The 25719-nt window shown below is 52.1% G+C and overlaps 1 protein-coding gene across 18 annotated transcripts in view; it reads right to left on the bottom strand.

The window, feature by feature from the left end:
- The window catches only part of CASZ1 (castor zinc finger 1), a 156556-nt gene extending 131081 nt beyond the window's left edge, over window positions 1-25475 (bottom strand). For 4 of the 18 annotated variants that reach the window (XM_082416745.1, XM_082416725.1, XM_082416726.1 and 1 more), the window contains exon 1: window positions 18619-18838. The gene's annotated coding sequence lies outside the window, so the exon portion shown is untranslated. Of the gene's footprint in view, window positions 1-16078; window positions 16103-17938; window positions 17963-18618; window positions 18935-22667; window positions 22878-25318 lie in introns of those variants that run through there. The other 14 variants (XM_082416731.1, XM_082416734.1, XM_082416730.1 and 11 more) reach the window with 11 other exon arrangements.
- Between the last annotated feature and the right edge of the window lie 244 nt (window positions 25476-25719).

The following is a 25719-nucleotide window of genomic DNA, read 5'->3' as shown; positions in this document are numbered from 1 at the left end:
GGGCATTGCTTGATGAGCCTCTAAAGGCTGTCCCCGGCACAAGAAAGGGGCAGGGAGCTAGCTCATGGGAGCCCTGGGAAAACTGGCATCTCTGGTTTGACAGGTTTGCTGCATGGCGCAGCTGGGGACTCTGGACTGTGGCAGGAAGCTCCGCCGTCCAAAAGTAGGAAGGGACGAGGAACCACTGGGTCCAGGCTCTTACTCTATCCACAGACAGCAAAGCTGAGGTCTTGGGAAGTGGCTGCTTGTGGGTGACAGAGGTGGGGCTAGAACCCCCTCATCCTGTCTCACCGTCCAGCACACGTTCCTCAGCAGAGACAGTCCCTGAAACCAGAAGACCAGTCACCCAACCACAGCCACAGAGCGTCTGACCCACCGGGAGGGTCCCTTTGTTTCCTGTAAGTGGACGCAAGCAGGATTCCTTGTCCTTGGGGACTGGTCAGCCTTGCCCTGAGCCATCGGGAGAGATGACCATGTTTCCAAGTGGCACAAAGACTCAGTCCTGGTTCCAAATCTGTCACTGACTAGCTGTGTGATCTTAGACAAGGTACCTCCCCTCTCTGGGCCTCAGTTTCTTCATCTGTAAAACAAGCACAATCATCCCTGTGCTGCCTTCTCAGGAATGGTCACAGTGACTGAAAGATCAGGAAGTCACATTAAAGCCCACGTAGCCTCGGAGGTTTGACAGCAAATCCGCTTCCGAGATGGCCTCGGCAAGGGCAGATGGGAGCCCTGGAATAAGGTCGACAGCGCTGGGATCCTCATCAGGGTCTCAGACTGGGGCACCTGAGTTCCAGGCCAGGCCACCTCAGACCGCTGTGACTCTGCCTTTAACCCACAAGCCTCCTTCTCTTACTGGTCACCCTGTTGCCAAAGAGCCTGGATTATTCCTACAAAATCCTTTGAACTAATTCTGAAGAAAGAATTGCCAATCAGCCCAGGGTCCGGGCTGCCTGACAGGTTCACTAGGAGAACTGGTTTGGGGGATGGGGAAAAGGTAATATGGGAAAAAATAGATGTAAGCCCCCATAAATTTTACTTGGCCTGGCTATTACAACTGGGGGAAAAAGTGATTAAGACTAAAGGGGACACACGTACACACAATCACAATCACCCACAATCATATCACAATCACACAACCTCACATATAATTACTTACACAATCAATCTCACACACAATCACACACACAATCTCACATACACAGTCACACACATTCATACAATTTCACACAACCATTCACACAAATCACTCACACAATCTTACAAACAACCACATACAATCACTCACACACAATTTTACACATGTACAACACATGCAACCACACAATCACGCACACACACACACAACTACACACACACACACACCCATTCCCAACTCTCTCCTCCCAAGGTCTTTCTTCCTAAATCTTATTCTTAAAATGTCTTCCAATGGACACTGGGAGGAACATTCTGGTCCAGACTGGTACAAGGCAAACCTGTCCTCACCCCTGATTCACACGAAATTCTGAACACTAGCACAGAGTTGCTTCTGGGACACCAGGAGGTCGGAACCTTCTTTAAACCCAACCGGAAGTGAGGGCAAAGGCTGTTGGCAGTTGGGCGGTACTGGCTAGAACAGCCAAGTGAAACGTTCATGTTCACCAGAGCCCAACCTGGCCGTCCTTGCTCCGGCCCTTTCTGCCTGGGTCCCTCTACTCCCACCCCCGTCAAGTTCTAGCCCAGAGATGAGTGTCACGAAATAGCTTTCATGTTCCACAAACAAAAGGCAAACCCCCCTGCAAGAGGCAACCCCACGCACAAAACGTGAGGCGTTTTATTCGGTTCAAACTGGTCCTCTGCATTTTTTCCTCCTTATTTTTTTCTCCCACTGGGGAAACAAAAGAAAGTTTGTTGTTGAGGCGCAAACGTTTCTTGGGCCTTGTCCGAGTTCTACCTTGTTTTTCTTTTCCTTTTTGTCTGCCCCCCACTCCACCCCGCCTTCCCTGCCTCCCCACCTTGAATAAATAAAGCACCCGAAGCTGGCACAGGCTGGTAAGGAAAGTACAAACTATCTCATAATTTTATAATTTTTTTTTTTAATACACTGGCCTAGGGTTTTGGGCAAAGGACAAAAGCTATTGTTGAACAGCATAACACGAAGGTCTGAGTCACCGATACGCCTCGGCTTCTGGAGATCTCATAGGTTTCTGGGGCTGGCACAGCCATGGGTGCAGGCGCCCTCTTGCCTGGCACTGTCCCGCCCCCTCCCCCTCCCCAGGGCCCCCTACTGGGCCCCCTACTGGGCCTACACGTTGGCTTTGTTGGTTTTTAATCATGGGGGGAATTTAAAGAAAATGTTGTGAAATAAAAAACAAATCACCGTCGTCCCATCACCCTCACTCTATCATCTTCATTTCGGAGGATTACCTTGCAAGCTTTGTCCATACGCATTTGCAATTTTTATATAGTTTCTATCATGGCGTTCACAATACTTGGCCTTCAGTGTGTTGTTTTGTTTTTTCACTCACGTAATAAACATTTTTCCATGTTTCGAAATCATCTGCAGGATCATTACTTGCATAGGTGACAGTATTTCTTCTGTCGTGTTATTCTTGGGCTGACGCTATGAGGCGAGATGGGGAGAAGGGGGCCGGGGAAGACCTCTCCTTGAACTGGATCATTTATCCACATGATTCGAACCAAGGTGGGGGCTTTGCCTGAGTGATCCAGATCACCTTGACCGTGGGGGCCTGGACTTGGAGTGTGTACCTGGAGGAAGGTGGAGGGAGCTCCACTGAAACCCTGCCCATCCTTTGCGGGGCCCCAAACGCCCGGGCCCCCATGCCCAGAGAAATGCTGCTTCTAGCAATGGCCTTCATCCCCATGCTGACCTTCACTGCCCCCCCAAACTGCACTTCCTCTTTATAAAGCGCCCTGGCAGCAAAAGGCCCATGACAACACTCGGCTCTCCATTTTTATATCTGAATATCTCAAAGCACTTAGCAGAGACTTTCATTTTCTCATTACCCCAAGGAGAGGAGGTCATTCGGGAAAATGGTACAAATATTCCCATTTGTCAAAAGCAAGAAGGAAGTGAGTTAAAAGGAAAATTCTACCACTTAACTGAGCAAAACCAACCCAGGAGGGAATACAGGGGTCTTTTTCACCACCCCATTCACCCAGTTTGCTTTCTCCAGTGCAACTTCAGGAACCTCATTACCGAAAAGATGGCTCCGGGCCAAAACCAGGTTTCCATTTTGCCGAGAATCAATCACTCTCCAGCGGCCCCAGCTCAGGAGACCCTCCCATCTCATCCTGGGTCTCAACCCAAATGATATTCTCTTATGATTATAATTATGTAAAATGTATATTACATACATATATATATACAGACAGCAAAGGAAAAAAACACAGGAAGGAAAAACACTAAATACTAAATGAAGTGGTGTTACCATAGTTCAATTATGGGTGAATTTTCTTCCTTTTACGTATTTTCAAAAACCGTTTAAAATAATGGTTATATTTTCCCAGTGTAAGGAGAAAAGCATGCGTGTCAGAGTCATATCAACCTGCATTCAAACTCCGATTCTCCTTTAACCAGCAGGGTGAACTCAGGTAAATTACTTAACCTCTCTGAGCCTTATTTCCTGATTGGGACAATGGGAATCGGACCACTACCTGCCTGTGTCCTTCAATCCCACAGAAAGTCACAGCACAGCATCTGACACGTAGTTGGTGCTCGGTAAATGTCTACTTCCTTCCTCTTTTAATAAAATGAAAATGTAAAACCAACTCAGCTCGCTTGCTGACCCTTGGAGACAAAAGCAGGACGCTTTACCTCCTCCCCGACTCCCTCCACATCCGTCATCCTTTCACGTGTCTCCCCTTGCCCCACCCCCAGCAAGGCCCCAGCACACAGATCTGAGGATGCTGGTCCTGGCTCTCCTGTGACTCACCTGGAGGGCGAGGAAGGGGGCTCTGGGACGAGAGGACGAGCCCCTCTCTGACCCCCTCCCCCAGGACCGGCCCAGGCGAGTCCCTCCGGGAGCAAACAGGCCTCGTGCAAGGACCCGGAGGACGCAGAGGGTGATCCCGGGGTTTGAACCTTTGCTGGCAGCCGCCCTCCAGGAACAGGTGCCAGGCTGCAAAGGCCACCTGCACCTGGGGGAGAGCAGGGGCCACGCTCCCGACTCTGAGGAGAAGCCAAAGAGAAGCAAGATGGTGCCAGCGTCTGGGAGGCGTTTCCTCCCTGGGACAGGCAGGCCAGGCCAGCCCAGGGGCTGCCACCTTGGGGATCCAAGAGTCCAGCCCTGGGCATGGCAAGCCTCCTCCCTGCTCCCTCCAGGGCTCCGTACTGGACCAACACGTTTGCTTTGCTGGTTTGGCAAGTATGCTTCAGCAAAATTCCAGGGGCCACAGCCACTGGGCCACGGCTCCAGCCTGGCCTAGGGGGTCCTGGAGCCCGAACACAGGGACAGGCCTGAGCCCTCCCCCTTCCTGCCTTCCTGATGACAGATGGGGAGGACGGAGTAGTAACAGTAATAGTAGCAATAATAGCTCCCCTTTGTTACCATGTGCCAGGCCTTGTGTCAAGTGCCTTACCAGCATTATTTCATTTAATCCTTGCAGCAACACCATACTATAGGCACTAGCCTTTAGGGAGGCGCCTAAAGTCGCAGCACTAATGAATGAGGGACTAGGGATCTGAACCTGTGCATCTGACCACTGTTCTCTGGTGCCTCCACATGGGGGCCTCTCCCAGCACAGCTGCTAAAGTAACGACACTCCACCAGGCCTTTTCCAGAAGGGGGCCCCTGGGAGGCATCCCCGGCCATGGGGGGATATATACACCCCGAAGAGCAGGCTGGAGTTCTGCCAGAATGAGTGCTTCTCCTTGCCTCTCGCCCCCCAGGAAGAGGAGAGATGCCACACCTCCACCGAGAGAGGACAGCCAGACTAAAGAGATGCCATTTTACAAACACGGGGTGACTGGAGGAGCATCTGCGAGGTGGCAGTGTTTCCCTCCCTGGCTCTCTTGGTAACGTTTAAGTGGCAGGGGGGTGGGGGTCTAGGGACACGGGACCATTGGCAAGAGCCAGGTAGAAATAAATATCTGTCGGCTGATGTACCGGTGTGGACATGGTGGAGACGGAAAATACGGGGGGGCAGGGCCCACGGCACATACGAACCCTCAAAATCGCAAGCCTCCCTTGCAAGCCAGGGATGATGCCAATTCCAAATGGTGCACCTTTTCTTTTCAAATTAAAACACGTCTCTGATGGGGGGCTGGCCGTGGGGAGGGCACCAGACAAGATCCCTGCAGCACGGGCCACCAGCTCCCCAGCTGCCAGCAGCAGGTCCCATGGAAGCTGGTGGAGCCCAGCAGGGTGGGGGCCGGGTGGGCCACCCGAGGCAGACAGTCTCCAATCGTGCTGAGCACAGCACATCGCTTCATTCAGGAACCCAGAGTGAAATGTACAGCTGGGTCTAGAGTTGATTCAGCCCTTAACTCGTTCGGGATCGCTGGCGGAGCCACGGAGGCGAAGGGGAGTTTGGGGGTGGGGTGGGGTTACAGCAACCTGGGGGAGGGGGCTAGGCCATCCCTGGAGAAGGGGGCAGGAGGCTGCGGCAGAACCCCGGCTGATGACGTTGATACACACCAAAAGGAATCATAATTATTTTCAAACCCCCTCTCAAAACCAAACAAGCATTGGGAGTTCAGGGAGGGCTGAGCGAGTGTGTGTTAGGTGGGGGGTACGGGCAGGGGAGCTTGTTTTCTACCCATTGCCAGATTTTCATTTACTGTCAGCTCCAATCCGTTCGGAACTCACTGACTCAATTGCCTTTTCACGGGGAAAGGAGCCTGCACAATGCAGGGGACTTTTCAGCTCCACATTAGCACACAGGGCACTGGGCAATTTCCAGGAATAAACACACACGTCCCTCCCAGAGGCCGCCAACCCCACCTCCACCCGCAAACAACCCAGCTAGCCCCGTCAGGGCCACATCTGCTCTCCCCCATTTTCCCCCCAAAACTATTTTTTTTTTAATGTAGTTTGGCCCATGGAGAAGAGTGTGTGTGTGTATGTGTGTGTGTTACACACACACACACACGGGCACGCTTATACATGTGTTGGAAGGGGTAGGGGGTCTAATTCACAAGTATAATACAAAGGCCTGCAAGAGTTAATTCTGGGGCAGTTTCAGCTCTTCCTTGTGCCGGAAAAAGGAGGGATGGGGAGAGATGGAAAGAAGGGATCCAAATTGGGATCTCAGAAGAAGGGGGTCTGGGAGGGGGCTCATTTAAAGTGCTGACTATGGAGAAATCAGCATTTGGTCAAGCAGTGTCCCTAAGAACTTAGCAGCCACAAAAGCTATTCAATAATCATTATGAAAATAATATCAACAACTATAATTATAATGATTATAATAAGAGTGGTCCCCATTTCTCAAGTGCTCGCTGTGTGCCCAGCACTAGACTAAGGGCTGACACCCATCAACTCAGTTATCGATCGCAAGGACCCAATGAGATGGGTACTATCCACCGTTAGCCCAGTTCCACAGGGTCAGAGAGTTAAGACCCCTGCCCAAGGTCACAAAGACAGTAAGTGGGAGAAGGATTTTAACCCTGTTCTGCTGAACTCTAGCCCCACCTGCCCTGGGAGAGAGGAAACATGCGTGGAATCTATACAGAAGGCAGCCCCAGCAGGACGGAGGCCTTGGCTCCAGACAGGGAGGTCCCTTTGACATGTGGGTACATCCCAGCCGCCCATCACCAACCTCCTTCGCTGTCCCTTGGGGGCTCATCCGTTTAGCCCAGGCTCTGAGGGAAGCACCCTTCTGTCCAATAGAACTTTATGAGACGGAAATGTTCCTTCTCTGTGCTGCATGCTATGGAGGACTTGAAACGCGGCTAGCTCATGGAAGAACTGAATTTTTTTTTTTTGGCTACGCCGCGCGGCTTGTGGGATTTTAGTTCCCCCGACCAGGGATGGAACATGGGACCTCGGCAGTGAGAGCCCGGAATCCTAACCGCTGGACCGCCAGTGAATTCCCGAAGAACTGAATTTTTCATTTAACTTAATCTAAATTGCCACATGGGCTAGTGGCTACTGTAGTGAACAGTACGGATCCAGAATCCCTCTAGCTAGCCCTTTCCTTCCCAGCCCAAGAGCTATGTTGGAAATACATGAAAAGTAACCGAAGACAGAAACCTGGCCCAAGACACCCACCTTAGCCACCAAGCATCTCCTCCACTCTGTCATGGCCTTTCAAAAACCACTGGTCTGCCTCCAGCTAATCTGTCTCCCTCCCTCCTTTCCGTCTTTCTTTCTTATCTTTCCTTCCTTCCTTCCCTTCTTCCCTCCCTCTCATTCCTTCCTTCTGTTCCTCCATTTCTTTTCCCTCTCTCCTTTCCTCTTTCCTCCCTCCCTCCCTTCCTTGCTTCCTTCCTATCTTTCTTTTCTCCCTCCCTCCCCTCCTTTCTTTCTTTCTTAGAAAAAAGCATCAGTTTAATTAGATAAATCCTCAGAGCACGTGGCCTGGAGTTCGTCATGGAAATTAACCTGCTCCCAGATCTCAGATAGTGAAACAAGAACCGGGGTGTTTGGGCATAGCACAGTGAAATGGGAGAGGCCCATGGAGTTTCATACACCTCGTCTTCCATAAGTGCCCCTCGCCCCTCCAGTGCTCCCGCTTCACAGCCCCTATGCCCTTGCCTCCTTAGGTCACTGCCGCCAGGCCTCCTCTGTTTCTGCTCCGGGCCCTTCCCTCCCCACCTCCACCCATGCCTGGGAAGTGCCCCCCCCCCCCCCGGGAGCAGGATCACCCAAGGGTGGGCTTAAACCTTGGCTCCATCCACATGACGCCCCTGCCCAGCTACCCTGGCTAGGCCCTCTTGCACTCCAGTTAGCTCCAGGTCATCCAGTGACCCACCTGAGGCTTGGCCCGAGGCTGGTCTGTTAATCATCTGATCCTTATCCTGTGGTCCCTACTGTGTGCTGCTCGCTGGGCTAAGCTCGGTTCATGAAAGAAAGCTTCACATCAACCCTCAGCACGTGGCAGCTACAATCACTATCCTCTCACCTAATTCTCACAAGGTAGAAATTCCAACTCCCATTTTACAGACATGGAAACAAAGAATTAAAGGAATTCATTTGCCCAGTTGAGAGAAACAAAATTCACACCGGGCTCAGCCCGACTCCAGCAGCAGCTCTTAACCCTCTGCCAGCCACATGTCTCCACCACAGCAGAGCCTCTGCACACTCGCGGACCCCGGGGACCCCCGGCATTCAGCACTAGGCTCCCGGGCCACAGGAACACAGGTGGAGGCCACCGGCACCCGGAGTGAGTTCCCAGGGTCTGCCCCCACCCTACCCCTCAAGCTCCAGGAACAGCCAATCTGGCCACAGTGGAAAAGAGAGACCAATGGCCCCTGCCCCACTTGGGCTCTGACTCTGAAAGTGGGCACAGTCTTACTTCTCATCCCCTTCTGATTCATCACCAAAAATACCAAGGCAGCCCAGAGAGGTAAAACACAAAATTCAGAATTTCCAACCAACACCATCGTGCACCACCCCTACCAGGGTCCCAGCCCCCAGATACGTAGAGAGCGGCTGCCCCACGCTCCCATCCACAGCACTCCCTGGAGGGCAGCAGATACGACCACACTTGCCCCAACCTGGGTCTGGAAGACACTTTACACGTCGTACCGTATCTAATCCTCACACCAACCCCACGAGGTAGGTCCTGTTATCCCCATTTTACAGGTGAGAAAACTGAGGCACAGGCTAGTTAAGTAACCGACGTAAGGGCACGACTTTGACCCCCCCAGCTAGCTGGCTCCAGAATGCATAATCTACAATATACACAGCTCCTCACTGAATCCATGGCTCAAAACAGCTAAGCACACCGCACATCCTGAATGCGTTCCCCCACCCTGCCTGAAAAGCAACACCCACCCCCAACTCAGCCCCAAGCTCCCAGCGATTTCTGTGACTTGTTTTGGGGCTTAATATTGTGTTTTTGAGATTCATCCAGGTTGATACATTTAACTGTTCATTTTCTAAAGACTGAATTACACAACTTATTTACCACCCTCCCCCCCAAAAAAAGAACCAACCCACAACCTGGTACAAAAATGCAACCCCAGCACCATGCAACATCCAGGCTCAAAGTTTTCTGGAATGGAATTCATAGGCGTCCTCTTTGAGACTAATACCATATTATATAAAACGGGCTCATCTGACATTGGGGGCACCCTGCACTTGACAACGCGACCATGATAAATTCTTCATCACGCTTAATTATTTCAAAGGACTTTCACAGCTACAAGCCCAGCCGACGGTCAGGGCAACCCTGTGAGGGCAATAGTGTTAGAGGCCATTTGATAAGAGAAGAAACTGAGGCTCAGAGAGGTCGAATGACTTGCCCAAGGCCACACGATGATTTACTGCAGAATCAGAACTGGAATGGGGTCTCCTGATGCTTACAACTAGACCTCAGGGGAGCTCTGGACCACCTAAGTCTTACCCTGTCCCCTCATGCCAGACCAGGGATGCTGGGGCTTGGCCCATGGTCACCCCACCCACCAAGGATCAGATTTCCCTGAAATTCCCAAAGAAGCCTCCAGGACTAGTGGGCCCGGAAATGGGCCTCACATAGCGAGCTGCACAGCTGAGCTCCCCGGGGGCGAGGGGGGCGGGCAGAGCTGGAGACGCTGGCACAGCCCCCGTGGGTACTCTGCCAGCAATTAGTGCTGGGGAAGGGTGCCAGCCTGGCAGAGCTAATTCCCCCACCCCGTCTTCTCATTTACACACACACATACACACACACACACACACACATACACAGGCTTACCCACCCCGAGACCAGCAGCAGAGAGGCAGCGCAGCTTCCTTTCGGTAAATCTCGTCAGCAAGGCACACGTAGGGCACGCAATTTGGTCATTACTGCTTTTAAACAGCAGAAAAGCAGAATCCACCCGCCATTAACCCGTCCTGCTCTCCCTCCAGGCTTCACCAGCTCAGTCATCAGCCTTCATCTCTTAACTCCCACGCACCCCCTTTTGCATGCTCCCCAGAAGTTACTCTCCAAAAGAAAGAGTTTAAAAACACACACACACACACAAAACCTGACTACAGTAAGTCAAACCTGAATTGTGTCTCCCTGCCCACCACCGTCCCTAGAGAAAACAATCAGTGGTTCTGACATGACCTTGGCTAAGACCCTTCAAACACCCCAGGAACCCGAGACAATGCCAGCCGGATGAGGAGGAGGTGGCCTTTGGCCCAGAGAAGGGCAACTACCTATCAGGTGTGGTGCTTCAGATGGGCGCCTGAGCGTTGGCCCTGATCCACCTGCGGGGGCCCAGTGGGTGTCACAGTTTGACATGGCTCTGCTCTCCAGGTACTGAGGCCGGCAGGGGTGGGAGTGGCGGTGAGAACTGATTTTGCCTCATCACTGCCCCCCTCCCCCCTATAGTCCTGGAGAATTGGAAAGAAGTCCACCAGAGCAAGGGACCCTAGAGGGTCCTTGGCTGGGTTTATAAGATCTGTGAAACCCCTCCAAGTATGTGCAGTATTTATACTTATGAGATTTTTTTATTAAGAGGATTCTCCAAGGGGGCACATGAACTCAAAAGGGGAAGAAGCAGAGACTGCCCTCCCCCCCACCATGGGCTCAGCAGTGCCTCATGCCCAAGCGGCAGAGAACACAGGGCTGAGCTCCAACTGGCCCTCCTGTAAGTGGCCCTGACCGGCTGCCTTCCCCCCACGGAAGCTACCCCTGGCCTCCTCCTCGCCTTGCCTGGAAGCTGCTCATTGGGAGCGCCGGCCGCAGGAGCCATGCCATGGCCCCTGGGCCCGTGCCCACTCGCCCTCCTGCCGGTCAGCCAGGGCTGCCCGGACCCGGCAGAGGACGGGCACAGCGGAGCCCACCAGCGGGGAGGAGAGAGGAAGCCAGCGGCTGCTCGTCTTGGAAAACCTCGAAGATCCTCTAAGCCACCTAGTGTCCGGAGCTGAGCTCTGGCCGCCGCTCTGTCCCTCCCGCTTCCCAGAGCAGACAATGCAAGGGAGCCAGAACGAGCAGGACAAGACCCCGGGGCCTTCTCCGGGAACCCGAGGCCAGGGGGCAGGGGCTGAGCTGGCTGGGGAGCCCGTGCCCAGGAGGGAGCAAAGGCCCTGTGGCCCCTGGCCTCCACCCCAACCCAAAGCAGGGCAGGCCCAGGGTAGAGGTTCCCATCACCCCTGCTCCTTGTCCCAGCAAGTCACCCTCTCCTGGAGATCCCCAGTGTCATCTCTGACACCATCTCACTGGGGCTCCTCTGGGTGTCCCCCACCCCAGCTTCCAGGCCTCTTGTAGAGCCCCCCAGATCCTGGGCCTGCCACTCCCCCAGGGCTGCTTGGGCCCCCTCCCGCCCCCTCCTCTGCTCTCTCTTTCCTCTGTGTCCTCAAGACTCCTCTCACCTTGAGAAGTGTTAGGATTACCCAGCATTTACACTCAATGCTCTCCTTTATTCCTTAAGACTTATTAAGAATGATAATGAGTTCCGAAGGAGCCACACATCTCCCTCTCTCTCTCTCTTCTCCATCCTTCCCTCTCTCTCTCTCTCCCCGCCCCCCCATCCCCCTCCTTTGCTCTCTTTCTCTACGTATCTTTTCCACCAAAGACACATAGGACAAATCCAGACCAAAAGGAAAAAAAAAAATTCCAACAATATGGAACAAGGGCACTTGAGGATTTATATTCAACAAATCCCTCTCTCTTCTTCCCTCTCCAGTTGTTCTCAATTATTCAGATAAAAAAACAAAAACAAAAAACAAACTCCCCCTTCCCTTCCCACCGTCCCGGCCACCCTGGCTCTGCTGGACTTTGAACAGGGGGAACAGAAGAAGGCCCGGCCTGCCTGTACACCCTTGTTAACGTGCAGCTCTTAAACGGTTGATTAATTTTTGCAGAATTTATGACAGGCTTTAGCTTCCCCCCCGCCACCGCTCCCCCGACACTGTGGCCTCCGAACCACAGCAACTTAACTTGGTGAAGTTGAAGGGGGCAGAGATGGGGGTGCCCACCCTGTCCAGTGGTCTCACGTGGCTGGAACCACGGGCCACCTGGCAACAGAAGGAAGACGCACTGATGCCAAAGGCCAGGCAGCAGACAGACCCGCTCATGGAGCGGCGTGGCACCCACAGGGGAGACCACCAGGCAGCCAGAAGCCACGGCTAACTTTTGGCGATTTGGGATTTTTAAATTCCAAAATGAGGAAGCCAGCAGAAAGTAGGCAGAAGGGAAACAAACGCTCCCTCGGAACTGAAAAGGATGCCCACGTTCGCGCCCACCCACACACCACGCATCCCGGCAGAGGGACCGGCCTTATCGGTCTGCCGGGCTGCCCTTCAGAGAAGGAGAAGAACAGATCCTAATGAAATTACGGTTTTTAAAATGTCTATAAATTAAATCTCTCTCTCTCTCTCTCTCTCTGCGAATCTCCCCCTGAGCTCCCTCCTCTACAAGGCTTGTTTGCCTCTCCTCCGTTCCCTCTGCTCGTGTCTGTTTTTCTGATATAGACATCAAGAGGTTACGGGCTCAATTACAAGTCCGCTGGAGTCTCAGCATCAGACTTGCCTGGCCTTCTCTTCTCCTCTTCAGAAACCAGATACCATATAAATCTCTCTTCTGCTTTATATTTTTATTTTTAATGCCAAAAGCCTGAAGATTCATTCAGTTGACTCACAGCCTTTTTTAACTTACTTCAGATGGGGGAACTATCCTTTTTCATTGTGTCCAGGTATAAATATAATATAAATGCTTTTCTCTTTATTTCATTCCCCTTTCTTAAGGACACACACAAATCCTTGGCTACACCTGAAATTTCAAAAAGAGGGGCAACAGCATATAAATGTGCCTAATTAATGCATGTCTGTTGCGGGGCTGCTGGAGAATATCAGTTGGACGCATAGGATATTTCTAAAGTTACCGGGTGACATCATAAGGCTTATTAGCAAAAGGTCCATTTGAAAAGGGTGGAACATAAATGGTGATTTTTTTTTTTTTTAAAGGAAAACATTGCTTCTACCCTCCCCGATATGGAAGCGAGATGGGCCATCTATATCATTTTACATCCTCAAAAGCTGCCCACCCCCCCAAAAAAGAAAAAAGTTTAAAAATCCAAGTCATAATCAATCATCATAGCTGTTGATTCCTGAGAAGCAGAAACCAGCTCTGAGTTGTAGGTCTAAGGGAAAAAAACAAAAACAAACCCCTGCTATAATGCTGGAAATACTAAACAGAAGGGATTCCAAAAGGCACTTTTCTAGGAAAAAGCACTTGAAACAAAGGCTGGAGAAAGCTGAAGTTCAAGGTGAATTGAAAAGAAAAACTTTGTCTTTCCAATTAACCAGACTGGGAAAAGGGGGCGGGGTGGGGGGGGGCGGTGGGGACGGGACATTACTACCGACTCATTAATTCCTTCCTTGTACACAATTTAATTAAATTCCGCTAAATACAGGAGAAATACTCATTTTGGAGTGCCTCCCCCCCACCTCAAAAACAAATTCCTTCAGGTTACTCCCCCCATGCCAGCACTTCCCCTGCTGTACAACCTTCAAATGGATTTCCAACCCAGGCGTGGACTGCACTGCCCTCGGCTGCAAGAATGACAGCCTCATATGTCTGAAAGCTGACACTTTAGCTTTTAAAAGAAATGGGGGAAAATAAGCTGTTGACTTCTTGGTTAAAGTATTTTCTTGTTCTAACTCATGTTCTTATGTCACTGGGCTAAAAAAGAGAGAGAGAGAAAGAGAGAGAGAGAGAAGAGAGAAGAGAGATATGACTTTCCTTGAATGATCTGTTTAACCTAAGCCAGAGGAAAAAAAAGAAAGTCATTAATTACTTATGTGAGCTATTGCTTCAGAAAGACAATAAACCTGCCCGGTCGCCATGGATATGACATATTTGCTCTGAAAACAACACAATAATTAGCAAAGGGGAAAGATACAAGGAGAATATGCAAACTCGTGAGTTTAAAGCCACAGTGCTCTTTTCTACCGGTAAGCCTGTTCTGTTTGCAATCCAAATCAAACACATTTTTAAAATATAGCAGAGAGGGAAATAACAGGAATGGGTCCTCTCTCCTCTGAGCTGAGAAGTAACAACCACTCCACCCTCTTCCAAAATAAAATAATATAAAAGAGAACCAGGATGGCAGAAGGAGAAAAAAAAGTCAAGTATTGCCTCTGTTTTATTTCCTATAGCAGGGGTGGAGTCTGAGGTTTGTTTTTTTCTTTTCTTTTCTTTTTTTTTTAAGTGTGCTCTTATTTAGCATTGGCTCTTCTGGCCAGATACAAATTTATTTATAAAAGCCAAATGCCCTGTGTGCGGCTCATCCCTCCCCAAAGTAAGTGGAAATGTGAAGGGGTGGAGGTGGTGGGCTCTAGTTGAAAAAGCAAAACAGTACACTCAGAAAGTATCAGCTCCAGAGAGGGACATCCACTCCCTCACCTCCAAGAAAATGGAACCCAGGCCTTACTTTAATATTAAAAATGCATTAAATGGTTTTACCTACAACTCAGTCCCAGAGGATCATTAGGAAATGCAATCGCTTTGTATCATATCTGTCAGCGTGATAAATATCTGAGTTCAGAGTGGGTTTGCAATTTTTCAGAGTGTCACAAACCAAGATAATTTTTTTTTGCCTTACTTTCTTAATTCACTGTACCCACCCCCTCAAAGTCACAAGTCTACAGAAAAATACCTGAGGAGAGGAGAAGAGGGAAAAGGAGGAAAAGTTGATATGCTCTCATACACCAGAGGTTACTGATATTCCCCTAAAAAGTAGAAAAATTGAGACTTTAAAATATTTGGGTGAGAATTTTTTAAAAAAATTTAAAGCACTCCATTAGGTTTGAGTAAAAACTCCTTTTCCCCTCTTCCCAGAGGCTAATTTTCCAAAAACAGATGGTCAGGATCTAAAAGAGAAGCAAATATACCTCAACCCCCGCAGGCAGAGAAATCTAACTTTGAACTTCTTTTTAAATTAAAAAAAGTGTGTGTGGGGGGGCAAGATAAACTATTAATAAGTATGAAAAATTAGCTGAGCTACAAGTTTTGTTTTTCTTATGCAAAAAATTCTTTAAACACAAGGGGAGCAGATATATAGGAGAGGTTCACATTTGACTGACTTCCTTTTTTTTCACAACAGTTTGTTTTTTTGTTTTTTTTTTTTAGATTGAACTCTTTGATCTTGAAAGAATTTTGCTCTTATATTATGGGGGAGAAGGGGGTGGTGGTGAAATGATCTGTTTTAAATGATGATGCAACTTAGGGATCAAAGCTTTGGCTTTCTTCTAGCCATAATAGGCTGTACTTGCCACAAAGCGTGAGTCTCCGGGCTTCTCTCCTTCGTAAGAAGGACATAAAATGCACCGAGACTCAGAGAAAGACGCAAAGTGTCTGCAAGGTGCAAAGTCTAGAAAACAAAACAAAACAAAAGTCAGGGAAAAAGAAAAAGGAGAGAGATACTGCCCCTTTAAACGTTTTAGTGCATATGGAGTTTGATTTCTGAAAGAGATCAGTTTAACATCTCCATAGAAACCAGCAACAGATTATCATCAACAGAATAAATAACTAGTCTAATAAATTAAACACGAGGCATAAGATCGCTGGAAACCTGATTACTGAAGTTCAACAATATTCCCCATAAACTCTCGTTAACCGCCTCTAAGGTGGCTAACAAGATGGAGTGGGGGGGGGGGGGCGAGTCAATCTCTCCAATTCGCCGGATTCCGGGCAGAGAGACCGTGGCCGCTGCCGGGAAGGAAAAAGTTCCCCACCCTGCCCTGGAGAGGGTCTCAGAGCTCGACTGAGGTGAAAGCCATAATGCCGAAGTTTGGGAAGTGGGAAAGCAGCTGGGCGTCAGCGGAGGCAGTGCGAGTCGCCGGAGATGGCGCGGGACGCGACGCCCGCCCGGGACGCACCGCCTCGCCGCCACCAGGGCGCAAACCCGGAGCTTTGCGCTCGGGCGCCGAACGGCCCAGCGCCCCCTCTGGGCACGTGGAGCGCAGCCCGGGCGCAGCCCCCGGGGACCAACTACCCCCCTCACCACGCCCGGCGCAGCTGCTCCTGCTCAGCCCGGACAGCTCCCTTTAGGACGGCGACGTGTGTGTGTGTGTGTGTGTGTGTGTGTATGTGTGTGTGTGGCGTGCATGTGTGTGGCGTGCGTGTGTGTGTGTGTGTGTGCGTGTGCGCCCGCGCGCGCGCCGTGGGGTGGGTAGGCGGGCAGGCGCACCAATCTACCCGGCGATCTGTTTTCCAGTCTCCTCGCGCGCTCTCATCGCGCGTCTGTACCAGGTTAGAGGCGCCCTAAATTTACCATCTTTGCCCGGCGATTATCCTGGCTTTTCCCCCCTCGCCGCCCCCATCTCTTTGAGTGTACGGGGTGTTGGCGGCACAACCACACGCTCTGAGCGTCGTGGCCCCAGGCTCCGCCCGGGCAGCGACGCATAACCCCGTGTTGCCCCTTGATCCAGCCGGGTTTGGGGGAGCTCCAGGCCCGTTGGAGGGGTGTTTTTGCTGCTTTGCTGGTGGACAAATCATACACACCGCACACGCGCCCGCACCCTCCCCAGCGTGACTGGAAGGAGGTCCTCGCCGCACCCAGGGCCCGCTTCCCAAGCTGAAGCCGGGTCAGGAGAAAGAAACTTGTGTGGAAGGGTGAAGCGTCCCCCTGCCTCCCTCGGCACTCCATTCCTCCCCCAACTCCGGACCCGGGTCGGGGATGACTTGTAGGAAGAATCTGCGCCCACCCCCTAGAGAAAAATCTATTATTATTATCTTAATCTACGCCCCCAAAGTGTCCCTCCCGCCGTGATTGACGGCGCATACACCTGTTCCCCTTGCCGAGGAGCTTCCAACGCTGGGGACAGACATTCGCCCAAAAGCTCTGCAGCGGCCCAGAGCCCGTCCGCCGCCCTCGCCCGGCCAGCCCCCGCCCGCCGCCCCAGTGCGCCCCTGCCCGTACCTTGCCAACCCAGCGGCCGCCCCCTCCCCTCCCAGGCCCGGCTCCCCAGCCCGTCCGCTGCCGGCCGCGCTGGCTTCGGAAAGAGAGAAAGAACAGAAAGCAAAACTTCCTGGCGGCCGACGGCCATCAGCTGCACATTCTGCAAATGCCACCGAGTAAAAATAAACCGGCCGCCGCTCCGCCCGGCCGGCTCACCCAGGGCGCACGACTCGGCCCCCTGCCCCGGGACTGTCGGTCCGGCCGATCCCCCATTCCCGTGCGCCCCCTGGAGCCCCGTTCCCCGACACTCCTCCACCAGCCACCACGCGCTCCTTTGCCCTGAAACTCGACCCCAAGTGACCGGGCAGCCCGGCCCTCTCCCCTTCGGTGCCCCTCCGTGTTCCCACAAGCTACCATTCTACGTCCTCCGCCTGGTGCCTATTTTAGCCGTGCGCCCCTGGATTCAGGGCTCCCTTTCCCCAACTGTTGAGCCCCGGGGTCACCCTCAGCCCACCCTTGGGGGCACAGACCCCACCACACCCTCGCCCACCTCGGCCGAGCCCCCTGAGAGTGCACGGCTCCACCCGCCCACCGGCCCGCCAGCCGGGCATCCCACGTCCCCGGGCGCAACTTCTCTCCCAGAGCACACGACAACCGCGGCAACTCCCCCGAACTTTTCCCGGGACCCAGGCGGGCTCCGGCCGACAGTCACACGGCCCTGAGCCGGCATCCCGACTCCCTGTGCCCAGCACTGCCAGCCCTGCACCCGGAGAGGCTGGGGTGGGGGTGGGGGGGGCAGTGAGGAGCTCCACTTGCCGCGCCCGGAGCAGCGCACTTGAGACAAACTTCCCAGGCACAAATGAAAAAGGGGGCGCCGCTCCCCCCAGCCAAGCAACCTCTTGCCTTCGTTTTCCCACCATGAGGCACCCCCTGGCACCCCGCGCCTAAGTGAACACTGCCTACCTCTGCCGGTAGCACCTACACCCTGGTACTGGGGCACAAGAGTCGGCTGGAGGGGTTCCCCACCCACCCCCCTTCCCTTGAGCAAAGTCTTGCAAAGTCACCCCAGGCGCCCCTCACCCCTGCCTCCTTCTCTGCCCTGGAGAGCGCACGAACCCCTGCAGCTCGGGAGGTTGAGGGGGGGAGCTTCGGGGGAAGGAGTGATTACTGGGTATTGGCGAGCACCTGCCCCCCCCGGAGCCCGCAGCGCGGGGGGCGCCCCCACCCTATTTGCAAAGTCCTGCACTCGCGCCTGGCACCTCCCCCTCTTCTCCCTTACCCCGCCGCCCCCTCAGTTGGAGTAAGTGACCCCCAGGCGCAGCAGCCCTCCCCTCCCCCGGAGCCGCGCACTGGGCATTCCCTGGCCGCGGCGGGCGACGCGCCGCCCCGCTCCCGGGTGCCAGCCCTCCGTGCCCCCTGCCTCCCGCACGGCCGGAGTTGGGTGGCAGCCGCCGCTCGCAGGCTGGCTGGCTGGCTGGCTGGTTCTGTCGCTCGCTCGCTCGCCCGCTCCCGGCTGCAAGCGGCAGCCCCGGGGGTGGGGGGCTGCACCCGGACAGGGGGCGAGGCGGGGAAGCACCCCGGGAGGCCCGCGGAGCTGAGGGGCGTGGGGGGGGCCGCGGCGGAGGGAGCGCCGAGTCTCTTACCTGCACTTGGGGCGGCTTTGGGTGACTTTCCAAGTCCGGGAGAAAAATGTGTGTGTGTTTGGGATGGAGCGCCGCGGGCGCGCATGCGCTGCCCAAAGTTGCCTGATCCCGGATTTTTCGCTCCCAGTCTCTGCTCTCGCCCGCTGTGATTAAGGAATTCTCCGCGGCCGAGCGGGCGAGTGGGTGGCATGCAAAACCCGGGCCGGATCGCGGGGCCGGGCTCCGCTCCACCCTCACACCCCCAGACCTTCCCCTCCCGGTTTCTTCCCACCCACCGCCCCGCGGAGCTCGGCGGGCGCGCGCGGCGAGACGCGGCCTGCGGAGCAGATCTGAGCGCGCGGCTCCCTTTTGCAGATGGAGAAGCTTTCTCCACCCCGGACTGAGTGGAGCAAAGGCGGGGGGGGGGGGGGGGGGGGGTGTGTGACAAGAGAGGAGAGACGGGAGTGGGTTACTTTTCACCTGTTCTGGACCCCGGGAGTCAGTCTGCTTCCCACTTTTCCTCTGAAGAACTAGCTCTTTCCTGCAAGTTAGAATGTTAGAATTGTCGAACCCAAAAGAACGTGATGTCCTCACTGTTTTGATATCCGCTTTGCACTTATTCTTTGCAAGGGAGTTTTTCATTCAGTCCATTGTGCAAGAAATAAATCCTTAAGTGAACAAGATAAGCCGTGAAGAATGAACCTGGGGCCGGGCCGTGGGGCGGGGGGTGGGGGGTTGGGGGGGTACAGATAATGAACATTAAAACAAAAGAATAATATTATTTCAGAGAGTGAAAGGATCATGAAGAAAATAAAACAAGGCAATAGGATAAAGGGTATCTTGGGAGAGCTAATTTCCCCGGCCCAGGTGATAAAGAAGGCCTCTTTGAGGGGGGACCTTCATACTCCATTGGAGATCAACCTCCCTTTTCTCCCTTTGCCCACCCTGCCCACCTCCCAGGAGGTTTGAGGTGGCCACGCCAGGCTGAGCCTGGAGGTCAGCAGCGATGGCTCTGGTCCTGGCTTTCTCAGCCTGGCCAGTGCCCATCCCAGGACTGACCAATCACTGTACCTGTTTTCCCTTCTGAACAAGGACAGAATGGAAATAGACTTGAAAGAAAGGAGGAAACACTCAGATGATGAGATAAGGAGAAATTGACCACAATAGTAAACAAATAGCTAAATGACTCGTTGAATAAATGAATAAAAATTGAAAGTATGACCAGCAGCTTTGAGAAGTGTTCAACAGAATGCGTTAAAGTAGGAGGAAATGCCACAGGCTGGTAAGCACTGTTGCAGGCTGGTAGACTTCGGGGCCTAATCTGCAAGGTTTCAGCAAAGCCTCTCAGGACTAGTGAGGGGTAATGACCTGAGAAGTGGTGTTCTAACTTTTGATTCTGGGCTCATTCCACTCCTGGGACAGTGTAAAGACATGGTTAACAGCTTGGGCTTTGGGGTCAGACCCCAGCCACTTACCAGCTGGGTAACCTTGAGTAAGGCATTTGACCCCTCTGTGCGTCGGTTGCCTCAACAGTAAAATGGGGATAATAATTGTACTACTGCCCGGGTGTGTTGAGAGGCTAAAATGAGTTAATGCAGGAAAAGTGCCTGGGCCAAGACAGTGATCGATAAATGCCAGTAATTGTCGTCGCTCCTTGGGATATCCAGTGTTCCCTCTCCTCATTTCTTCCTGCCCTCTCTCCCTTTCTTCTCCTCTTCTGTCCATTTTTTCTCCAGCAACAGTCCTGTACTCATTCATTCATTCCCCAGGCATTTGCCGAGCCCCAGTGAAGAGCACATCCTCACCGGGGCTGGGGAGACAAAAATGAACCAACAGGGACTTCCCTGGTGGCGCAGTGGTTAAGAATCCGCCTGCCAACGCAGGGGGACACGGGTTTGAGCCCTGGTCCGGGAAGATCCCACATGCCGCGGAGCAACTAAGCCCATGTGCCGCAACTACTGGGCCTGCGCTCTAGAGCCCGGGAGCCACAACTACTGAGCCCACGTGCTGCAACTACTGAAGCCCGCGCGCCTAGAGCCCGTGCTCCGCAACAAGAGAAGCCACTGCAGTGAGAAGCCCGTGCACTGCAAGGAAGAGTAGCCCCCGCTCGCGGCAACTAGAGAAAGCCCGTGCGCATCAACGAAGACCCAACTCAGCCAAAAATAAATAAAATTAAATCTTTAAAAAAAAAAAAAATGAACCAACAGGCCTTGCCTCTGAGAAGCTGGTTGAGGAGTTTGCTGGTCTCTCCCCTCCCCCCTTTCCCACTATAAGGCTCTTCCCCCCCACACACAAGCCAACAGCTGCATCTCACCCATCACGCTTTTATTAAAACATTTATTCTTCCCTCCATTTTTTCTCAGATGCTTCACAATCCTACCCCCCCACCCCCCCGCCAAGGAGTCTTTCTACCTCCTGTGAAGGAAACGCATCTGGGGTGGGGGAAGCTGGAAACAGTGGCAAGCCTGGGAGGGGAAGGAGGACATTGGCGTGAGGTGAGAAGGGAGGCCTCCTCTTCCTTTCCCAACTACCACCCCCCACTCAAAAAAAAACCGAAAACAAAGCAAAAGGCTGGGAGAAAGCACCACACCCGAAAAGCAGCCCCGGCCTCGAAAGCCTCTAGAGCCTTGTTCCCCACACCCAACTCGCTTTGCAGGGACTGAAATCAGATGGTCTTTTCCTCATTTGCTTCATTTTAGCATTTCCTGAGCTTTCCCTAAAATAAAATACAAACTCTTTCCCATGGTCAGCAAGATCTGACCACTGCCTGCCCTTGGACCTCACCTCCCTCCACCCTCCCCTCGGTCACATTGTCCCGACACACTAGCTTCTTGCTGCCCTGGAAATCACCAAGCCTGTCCCTACCTCAGGACCTTTGCACTTGTCCCCTCTGCCTAGAATGCCCCTCTTTCGGCTGCTTCCTTGCATCATTCAGGCCTCTGCTCGCATGTCACCTCCTCAGGGAGGCTTTCTCCCTAAAGTAGCTCCCCAGCCTTCCTCTCTCACTTTACCCTGTTTGAGTGTCTACAAAGATTTTGCTTATTCATTTGTTTCCGTATTTCCTGTCCAGCTGCCCCTGCTAGAATGGGAGCTCCTTGGAGGCAGGGACTTTGTTCTGTGTCCCCTCGTGTCCTCCGCACCTCAGCCTGGCACCTAGTAAGCCCTCGCTCTCTGGGGTGAATCAAGATAAGCCTCTGCGGTCCCTGCCCTTGAGGGACTTAAGCTTTAGGAGAATGAGTAGAAAGTGTCTAGGACAAAGTTTGGGGGAGGGAGGAGGAGCTGGTACAACCTGGGAGTCGCCAGGAGTTGCCAAGTTGAAATGGTGGCTTTGCCAAGTTTTCCACTCCCTGGCTTTCAGCCAGGGGTTGACAGTGGGGAAGTAGATGGCTCTGGTGACTTGTGCCTCAACAGAGGAGGCTGCACAGGCAGGAGGGGAGGTGGGGTCAACTAAGGACCCTATGGAGGCCATCCTTCTAGCCCCCTACCTGCGGGTGGGCTGCATGTGATTAAGAGCCTCTCCCATTTCTAAGACTCCAGGGAAGTCCCTCCCCACTAGACTGTGAGCCTTAGGGTCTGTGCCTTTGTCGCAGGAGCCGAGGAGCCGAGCACAGTGCCTGGCACCCAGGAACCTCTCAATGATTGATTGTTGAACAAATAAATTTAAGTCTGTCTCAGTCTGTGTGATCGGGACAGCCTTGAAAGTAATCACAACTCGGCTTCCTGGTCACAGTTTTTTGGTTTCTGGTCCTCTACAGTGATGGAAAGCAACACCTAATCGTACGTCAATAGCTGTTATTTACCAAGTGGTTATTATGTGCCAGGCAGCTCGCTAAACACTTGTACGTATTATCTTATTAGATCGTCACAACAACTGTACCAGGTGGTTACTGTTATGAATATACCCATTATACGGGTGAGGAAACCAAGGCACAGAGAATAACTTTCCCGAGGCTGAACTAGGCTGTCTGACTCCAGAGCTGATGCTTTTTACCCCCAGGACCAGCTGCAGGGCTGGGGAGGTGACCAAAGCCTCACTTCCCAACTTACCCGAGTGCAACAAGCATTTTTACCTTTACTCTGAGATGAAACTTGAATGTGAGTGCGTTGGGAGAGGAGGAGGAAGGAAGTAGAACAAATCTGCTTTTTAACCATAAATCTTATTTCAATCTAATAAAAGACAAAGGGAATCAAAGAAATCACAGAATCAAGCACCAGACTTTCTATACATGAAGCACTCAATAAGTGTTGGCAAACAATCACTATTTTTAAATTTAAAAATTACAGACTATGTACTTGTTTCCCTTTTTCCGAAGCTGCTGCTGGGTTTGAGGTCCTCCTTGGGTGAGGTCTGTGTTTTTCGAGCTCACTGGGCCTCTCATGGTTCTGGCATCACAGTGGGTGCTCAATAGACATTTAGTGACTGAATAATTAAACAAATGCCCAAGATAAGTGATTATGGTGATTACTGGGCAAGTTGTAATTAAAAATAAAAAAAGCTGAGTGCATTTTTTTTTTTTTTTTTTTTTTAGGAATGTCTCACTTGGGAGTCCTGGGAAGGGAGTATGGAAGAGGGGTTTTTTCCCAAATCCCATCCAAGTTGAAAAACTTGACAAGCCCTTCCACCCCCAAATTCCCTCATTCTTTTTGCAAAGTACATGATTATTTGTTTCTGACAATATATATAATACGTGTTTATTGTAAAAAATTCAGAAAATACAGATAAACAAGAAGAAAAAAATTTAATCGTCTGTAATCCCACCACCCATGAATAATCACTGTTGATATTTTGTTGTATTTCCTGCCAGTCTTGGGTCTTTGTTTGTTTTTTGTTTTGTTTTATAAAGTCAGCACACTGAACATTCTGGGGTTTTTTTAAGCCGGCTGGCTATGTGTACGTAACATGGTTTTCTCACGTCATTAAACACTCTTGTACAACATGATGTTTTGTGGACCCATGGTAGAGCTTGATCACAATTTACTTAACCAGTCCCCCACTATTGGAAATTTTGAACATCGAACTCATTTCCAATTCATTTCATTAAGATAAAGAACGCTAATGAATATCCTTGTCCCTAAATAATCATGCACATTCTTTAAAGTGGAATTGTCGAGTCAAAGAGCGAGCGTGCATTTCAGAGCTTTGACTCCCGTTGCCAGAGTGCCCCCTCCCCAGAAGGTGTATGAACTTGCCCTCCGACCAGCTGCGTGTGAGTCAGCCCCATCTCTCCAGTCTTCGGTATTCTCACTCTTTTTTTTTAAACCCCTGTTAATTTAATGGGTGAAAGAGTCTGTGATTCTAGTAATGAATCCTTATTAGAACCGTGCTGGCCACAAGCAGGGGCTGTTTCAAGGTTTGAGCGGCCTTGTTCAGACCTACCACCTCGGGCAGAGATGAGGACAGTTGCCTAGGAGCCGGGAGCTGGAGTGGAGAGCAGAGCCCTGTTACAGCTTCTGGGGGTGCCTCTAGAACGTCTACCTGAGCCCAGGCTTCTAGGGCATCTGCTCAGCTCTTGGGGGCAGAGGGGTGGGGTCTATCCTCGTCTTTCAGCCTCAGCCGTGATGAGCTCATGCTCCCTCCTACCTCTCCACCCACACCTTCCAGAAACCTCTCTGGACGGAGGAGCCTTCGGGATTTCCATGCCATAAATACTACCTGTTTTCCGAGCTCAGGATCCACACTTTGTACCTCCTTTCATTTCCCTGTCTGAGCTCTCACCCAGCTCCAGTCAAGGGACAGGCTGTTTTGCTCTCTGGTTCAACCTTTTCCTTTTTCTAGTTGGTTCTAATTAATTTACTTTTTTGGTATTTATGTTTACCCCTATCTGGTAACAAGAAAGAATTGCAGGTGAGTAATTTTTTCCTTTTAGGGAATGTTCCCTAATCCCAGAGTCTCTGACCTCTCTATCCCTTTCAGCCTTAATATCCTCTGAACATCTCTATTTCTTAAATAGCTTTAAATTTCTAGGGGAAAAGAAGGGTAATTCGCATTCAATGCTAACAGTTCAGGAAACACAGAAACATACAAATATAAATATAATGCAGAAAATTTCAAAACACCCACAATCTGAGAGTGCTGTATTTGGGTTTGAGTTGGACTTGAAAAGTTAAAAGAATGAATGTAAGTGAAATCCACCAGGCACATCTTTTTGAGCCCACCCCAGAAGTCTGCCTGGGAGATTTAAGGATGTGTTTGGATAGGAGTGTCTTTCATGGCAAGTGGTGAGGTATGTGTCTGATTTTATCTGTATGAGAGTGTGTGTGTGTGTGTGTGTGTGTGTGTGTGTGTGTGCTCGCATGCACATGCGCACACATTTGTGGGACACGTATCCCTTTAAAGGAGGGTTTGGGTCTATGCAGGTATAGCTGCGCTCTATTTGCACACTGGAAGATTATGCCCATGCTGTCAGCAGACACCTGAATACAGAGAAGTACAGCCAGGTGAGGGGCAGGGCTGACTGCTGACATCATCTCTTAAAAAAGAGATCCATGGGCGATACCTACCCCCTCCCATGCCTGTCAGGGAGGGGCAGGCCTGGCACCAGAGCCCTGTGGAACAAGGGAAACCAAGTGATGGAGAAGTCAACGGGACCACCTGTCCTCAGAGCACAAGCCACACTCCCGGGGCCTGGTGGTTCCCGCCATGTACCACGTGGGCTCATATCTCAGCCCCAGCCCCTTCCTCCTTCCTCCCACCTCTCCCAGATCTGAAATCAGCACAGACCTGTGAGGGCAGAAGCAAAATGGACTAGTCATGGCTGTGCTGCTCTGTCCCAGGATGCAATCCCGCCTGAGGTTGGCGTGGCCAGGCCACGGGCAGAAAGAACCCGCCGTGAGACTCCGGAAGTGGCCATGCTGGCTCCCGACTGGCACCTGTGCAGGTGCTGGCCGCCGCCCATGGCACCGTGTCTCACAGAGGGCGGGGCTGGCCGGGGAGGCAGGAAAGAGCTGTTTTGCTGATGAGGGGCCCTCGTGTCACACGGACAGGCGTGCCAGGTAGCCGACTGTGGGTGGGGGAGGGCTGTCCCGCTGTGCCAACCTGGCCCGGATGTGAGCGACAGCCCTGCCCAGCTCTCCAGCCTCACCTCTCAACGCTCCCTCTGTCACACCTTTACACACCCTCTG

This window comes from Balaenoptera physalus, assembly GCF_965194825.1.
Source record: "Balaenoptera physalus genome assembly, chromosome: 1".
NCBI classification, from domain to species: Eukaryota; Metazoa; Chordata; class Mammalia; order Artiodactyla; family Balaenopteridae; genus Balaenoptera; species Balaenoptera physalus.
This window is presented reverse-complemented; position numbering and strand designations above follow the sequence as displayed.